This window comes from Lactuca virosa, chromosome 3, assembly GCF_052849685.1.
Source record: "Lactuca virosa cultivar CGN04683 chromosome 3, Lactuca_virosa_CGN04683_v6, whole genome shotgun sequence".
NCBI classification, from domain to species: domain Eukaryota; kingdom Viridiplantae; phylum Streptophyta; class Magnoliopsida; order Asterales; family Asteraceae; genus Lactuca; species Lactuca virosa.
In genome coordinates, this window is record NC_136428.1 from 37684946 (window position 1) to 37691695 (window position 6750).

The window sequence follows — 6750 nt, forward strand, 5'->3', positions numbered from 1 at the left end:
TGGTGTTAAAAAAAATTGGTGTAAAAAATAATAATTGGTTTTAATAAAAATAAATTGGTTTTAATAAAAAAAATTGGCTAAATAAAAAAAATGGTGTTAAAAAAAATAATAATCGTTAAAAAAAACTGAAAAAAAATAATAATAAAAAAACAAAAAAAAACTGAATAAAATAAAAAAAAGAGGCTTAAAAAAAATAAGAAGGCTAAAAAGAAAAAAAGGGGGGCTGATGAGAGGGCAGGAAAAAAAAGGAGGGGAGGAGGGGGAGGAATAAGGAAGGAGAAGGAAGAAGGAGGGAGGAAGGAGGAGGGGCTGAAGAAAGAAGGAGGGAGGAAGGAGGAGGGGCTGAAGAAAGAAGGAAGGAGGAGAGGGGGGAGGTCTGGGCGAAGAAGGAGGAGGGGAGGGGCCGAAGTCAGGAGGGTTGCGGGTGGAGTGGTCTGGTTGCGGGTTGTAAAGGGTTGGGTGAGGATAGGGAGCTGGTCGCGGGTCCAGGTTGGTTGCGGATGAGAGAGGGTGGCTTGGGTGGGAGGTGGTTGTGGTGGGAGGTGGTTGCGGTGCGAGGGTGCGGTCTGATGGTGTTGCGGGTCTAAGAGGACAGCGGGTCAGGTAGGTGGTTGCGGATCAGATGGACACGGTGCGGGTCTTGGGTGGTGAAGGAGCATTACGGATCAGGCGGGTCAAGGCTGCGGCTAGAGTCAAGCTGCGGATGCAGATAGCTGGCTGCGGTAGGCGATGCGGTGCAAGGGAGCAAAGCCATTGCGGTGCGAGCCGGGAAGCCACTGTGGTAGGGAATGCCTGCGGTCCGAGGCTGCTGATGGCTTCGGTCCGGAATAAGCAAATGACTGCAGTCTCTCGGCTGCGGATAGGGACCTGAGAGGACCTCGGCTCAAGGCTAAGAAGTGGCTGCGGGTAGGCTTCTAAGGGGACTCCGGTAGGCAGTTTTTGGCTGCGGTCCGGGGGGCTGAGAAGGGCTGAACATGTGACGAAAAATGCTATTTTTTCATGAAAAATGGTACCGCAAAGGCCATTTATTCATATTTTAATAAGGGAATCTTTTTTTAAAGCATTCTAAGTCAAAGGTGGGTCTTTGGAAGGCAAAAAGAAGAGTGTGCAGGGGGTTTTTAGGGACAAAAGGTGATGGGATTGGACAATGTCACATGGTTTTTGTCTTTTTGTGGGAGCAAATAGTGGAATACTCTTTACCCAAAAGAGTAACAAGGACAAGGTGCTTTATACAAACACATATTACGTCCATATTTATTCAAATTAAGATTCACAGCAAGAATAAAGAGGAATAAAAGCTTCATACCTCCATAAGATTTCCAAGCTGCTGGGTAAAAAAAAAAGCACCACTTCAAAGAAAATAAGTCCATTAATTGTGTCTTCTCATCCAAGAATAAAAGAACTTCTGGAGCAAATTCTTCAACAATTTGGAGACCACAAAATTAATTTCTTCTCCCATTTCTTCATTTCTTCAACAACATAAATAATAAACTTTTAAGAACATCTTCTTCCAGCAATAAATAGAACGAGCAGCAGCAGCAACAATTTATTTTACTAAGATAGAATCACCCAGAAAATAGAGCTAAGAACGAACTCATCAAAAAAATTCCGGTAAGAAACCCGAAAAAATTTTCTTGCAGAAACACGGAAAAATCACAAGATAATCACCGAACGGGAGTCGTTCCCTTGAAATAATCGTGAGATCTTCAAGGTACGGCTCTGATACCAATTGTAGAGACCCATTTTTATAACGAACGTTGAATGCGGAAGTAAGATATCTCGAGATTAATTGTGTTTTTGTAAGTATGAACATGAAGAACATATTATGAGTTCGTTGAAGAAGACTAAGAACAAGAGAGAATAAAATATATTAATGAAGAACATGGTGGGAGAGAAACTCTCCCTGGGTGGGAGAACCCACCAACTTTCTCTCTCTAGAGATTACATTGTGAGAAAAGTGTAACTCTAAGAAAAGTAAATGAGCTAGCTAACTCATAAGATATGACCAACTCTCCCTTTATATAGGAGGGAGAGTATTTACACCATAAATACATAAAGGGAAAATACAACCTAATAAACACTCATTATTTGTGGAGCGTTTCCATGCACCAACAAGTATTTAATGGATTTTATGTTTTTTATTGGATTGGTTAATTAAAGCTGTTTTACTACATAACATTTACAACTTTTCAACTTATGCTAATTAATTCATTATTTAATCAAAATATTTTGCTTGTGTAAGAACATTATTTTCGTGATTACATACACTTGTTTGTTTTCTCCTTTTTTTGTTATGTAAAGCCCATGAAAATGGAAAAAATATAAAGCAAATTACAAAGTAAAGGTTGACTACAAGTGATCTAACATGTTGTATATGTAAGTATGTACGTTATTTGTGTGTGAGCTTCCACTATTAATATCCATTTATAATGTTGCATTTTTCTATATTGTTTTCACTTCCATTTCCCTTTCCTTATACTTTCTTTAAATTTCATGAAAATGTTTATGTTTGTACACTTAGAGCCAAACGAAAAGGATGATACATTTTTAACTAGTTTGTTAGATTTTTTTGATGTATGGTTGTTGAATCATGAAAGTGACCCTCTTGAACTTCAGCTACCGCAACCATTTCTGCTACCGCAACGGTTCAGCACCCGCAATCATCTTGTTCATCAGCAACCGCAACCACAACCGGAGTCAATCTTCTGCAGTCAATTTAGCTAGATTACTTTACTTGTCTTTATTGTAATACACTCTATGGACCAGTATGCCTTGCATGGCTACTCATAGAGATGTAATCTAGTGTTCTTCATGAGTCTCTATAAATAAGAGCTCATTCTCTTGTATTTGATACGGATAACTTATGCATTCTATCTGAATACACATTTCTGAACTTATCTTTTCTATCTCTCCATTACTCATCTCTTTCTACTTACCACAATTCATCTGAATATAATCTCTCTTCGGAGCAAGTCTTCTGTGACTTAATCACTAAGTTTGATCTTCCTTATTAACTTGGTTTGAATGCATTCCTCGTTATGAATCAACTTAAGTGTATACTTGATATAACAATTGTTGTCATTTCTATTTCTTTACTTTTCCGCAACTAACTCTCTAACTATCTAACTATAACTTATTTATATTATTGTTGAGCTTTTAGATCCTTTGAGATTAACTATTCCGCAATCTACTTGTTCTAACATTTGCTCAAGTGTGTCTCTAAGTTTTTCTCTCAACAATTGGTATCAGAGCCATAGTGGTTGCTTTTTGAAAACGGAACTCTGATTTTCCAAAAGGCTTTCTATACCCCTTAAGCTCATTTCTAAAAAAAAAAAAACAACTTCAAAATGGCACAATCGTTATCTCTAAATGTTTCCAACAGTGTTGGTGGTTCTAACCGAGCCCCAATACTGGTAGCAAATGAATATCATCACTGGTCACAAAGAATGGAAAGGTACTTGAGAAGACTTGGTAGAGATGTATGGCGATCCGTAGAAGAAGGACAACATGTCCCAGTCCTTACACCTGTTCAAACCGACGGCGCTACAACCAGATTAGGAGGAGGTCAACCAGTCATGAGCCGTCCCACCAAGGATGATCTCGATAAAATGGAAAATGATGATGTTGCTTTTTATGAAATCTCCTATGGAGTTGCTCCTGACAACTTCGATATTATCATAAATTGCAAATCAGCAAAAGAGATCTGGGAAGTTCTCAAGAATTTGTACGAAGGCTCAGAACAAGCACAAGACAAGAAGCTTACAACCGCACTCAATGAGTTCAACAACTTCAAAGCTCATACTGGCGAAAGTTTGGAAGACTCCTTCAAAAGGTTCAACCTGATAGTCACCAAGTTATCCAATGCAGGCACCATCCGCAGTAACCATGAAACAAATCTTCAGTTTCTTAATGGTTTGGGAAGACATTGGACTACGGCTAAGATGATAGTCCAAGGCGATAGAAAGATTCACTCTTTGTCACTCTACAAGCTCTATGGAGAGCTGCAAGCACAAGAATCCACCGTACTCAAAGACTGTGCTGACTTTGGAGGAAAAGGACATTGCGTGACTGTCAACCCTACATAGATGATCTTAAGGAAAAGGGAAAATCTACATGCTGGCAACTGCGGATGATGATGAGTCCACAAAGCTGGAAAAGAACTACTGCTACATGGCAAAGGATGGAACTCTAATCATCGTCGAACAGGTAAAACTCACGATCCAAACTCTAAACTATAGCATGCATGACTGTCAACCCTACATAGATGATCTTAATGACACGTGTGCTGCCGTCCTTACAGACTATAATAAAGCCTTAGATGAGAAGAACATTGCGTCCCAAGAGATATTCCATGTAAGAGGACGACTGGATAACAAAAGACTTAATATGGCTATGTTAGAGAAGGACCTAGAGTTAGAAAAAGATGCAAGAATGTTAAGTGAAACCCAATTAGAGATAACTTTGAACCAGAGAGATTTAGCGCAGAGTGAAATTGTACGCTTAAATCTCTTAATTGAAAAATTGTTTAATGAAAGTGAAGCTATTGAAAATTTGGTGAACAATGGAACCGTGGACAATACATACAATTGGGGTTGGTCAAATGGATATCCTACCACAATGGATTCCTCACCCCGGTTCAACAAAGACAGATTGTATGTCCCTCCTGACCGAGAATTTCATTTCCCAGTCAATGACAAGACCTTTCCCGAAGATATCAAAACTCACTTCGGTAGACTGCATACTCTAAGCAATAATTGTGTCATTGAGGAAATTGTGCCTGAAGTTTCGGGTCACACATGTGATCTAATCCCTATCTGTGGCACCATCTACCCAAATTCTCAAACATCATCCGTAGTTGATGAAGAAATTGTCATTGAAGGTCCCGAAGTCTCAAAAGACTTTCCACCGCTGTCCTCAGACCGCAGTGAATCACACTGTAGCCAAAAGTTCCACAAAAGTCCCACTGCAGTCTCAACTCAGACATACTCTGCAGTAGTTAAAACGTCACTACCGCAGTCCTCCGCAAAAGGAATTGTGACTCTTCAGGCGATTCATCATGAATTACCTATAGAGAACTTTGAAGTGGGACAATGCTCTCTGATCCCAGAATCTTCAAGTTCAGATGACTCAAGCCCACGTTTTCACAATCATTCTAAGAATTCCAAGAAACCGCAGTTGAACAACAATGACTGCGGTTCACCAAAATCCTTGGCCAAAAAGGCCTTCAAAGAGGAAATTAGATCTCGAGGCACAAAAAGACAAATTTTTTCAAAAATTAAGAAGCATGTCAGAATTCCAAAGTCCAAGAGTCCAGAAAAATTTGTTTTCTCACACTATATGTCAAGAAACTCTCCTACCAAGAAAACAAACAATAAGGAATGTCAAGCTTCATCAGTCATTCCTAGTTCCTCTAACAAAAATCAAAAGAGTTTAAAGTCTTTTCAAAACAATGGCTTTCAAGTGTATTCCTTGGACGATCCAAAATGGAAGGGTATCTTACCCATTCCAACAATTTTAAAGTCACATCAGAATTTCAAAAGGTGGAAAGGCATTCTACCAACTCCACCAAAAAGAACTCAGAGATCTAGACATTCAAAATCTTTTCAAAAACGCACTTATTCAAAACCCAACAACACTCATATCAGGAATTACCCACCTCGGACCGGTAACAAGTCCAATTCATCCTTTAAACCGCTGACCAAACATAGTGTCAGATCAAAAAACAAAACCTCCTTTTGTAAATGTCAGTGTAGTTGTCAGAAGGATTTATCTTATGTCAAATCCAATCGGAGTCAGAAACATCGTACTTTTTAAAAAACTCACAACACTCCAAATCTGCTCAAACACCCAGGACTAGGATCAAAAGTTGACAAGAGACCTGTCCCTGCAACCTCAGTCCATGCATCATTCAGAAACGCATCAGTAGTCCCAGGCTCCAAACTAGTTTGGATGCCTAAACTAACCGTGTAATTCTCAGGCTTTGTGCAAGGAGGAACAAGAAGATGAGTGGTTAATTGAGAGTGCCTGCTCCTTGCACATGACCGGAAGGTTAGAGTACCTTCAGGATTTCAGGCCAATATGCAATGGTGGAAATGTCACATTCGGCAACAATGCGAATGGTGTCATCCGCGGTTACGGTGTTCTCACTACGGGGAACTTTTCCATTCAGAAGGTTGCTTATGTAGAAAGCCTTAAACACAATCTCATCAGTGTTGGCCAACTATGTAAAGCAGGACATCGTGTTGAATTTGATGATCAATTTTGCTACGTAATGACAAGTGACAGAAACACATGCCTGATCAAATCCCGATCCGAAGGTACCATGTACCCTTTGGATGTCTCTCTGATCATTAGTAGACCGCAGTTGTGTTTCCTATCCAAAGCTGTATCCGAAGTCAGCTGGCTAGGGCACCGCAAGCTAGCTCATCTCAACTTCAGGTACATCAACAATCTAGTCACCGGAGAACTAGTCTGCGGTCTCCCTATTCTCAAATTCAGCAACGATACTCTCTGTCCGGCTTGTGAATGTGGTAAACAATCCAAAGCAAGTCACCCTCTGATAATGGAGTCTTCTATTTCTGAACCACTGGAGCTATTGCACATTGATCTCTGCGGTCCATCAACCGTAGCCAGTCTCCACCACAAGAAGTACATACTGGTTATTGTTGATGACTATACACGCTTCACATGGGTCTTTTTCCTCAGACTCAAATTAGAGACACCACAGATTTTCATCAACTTCATCAAAGA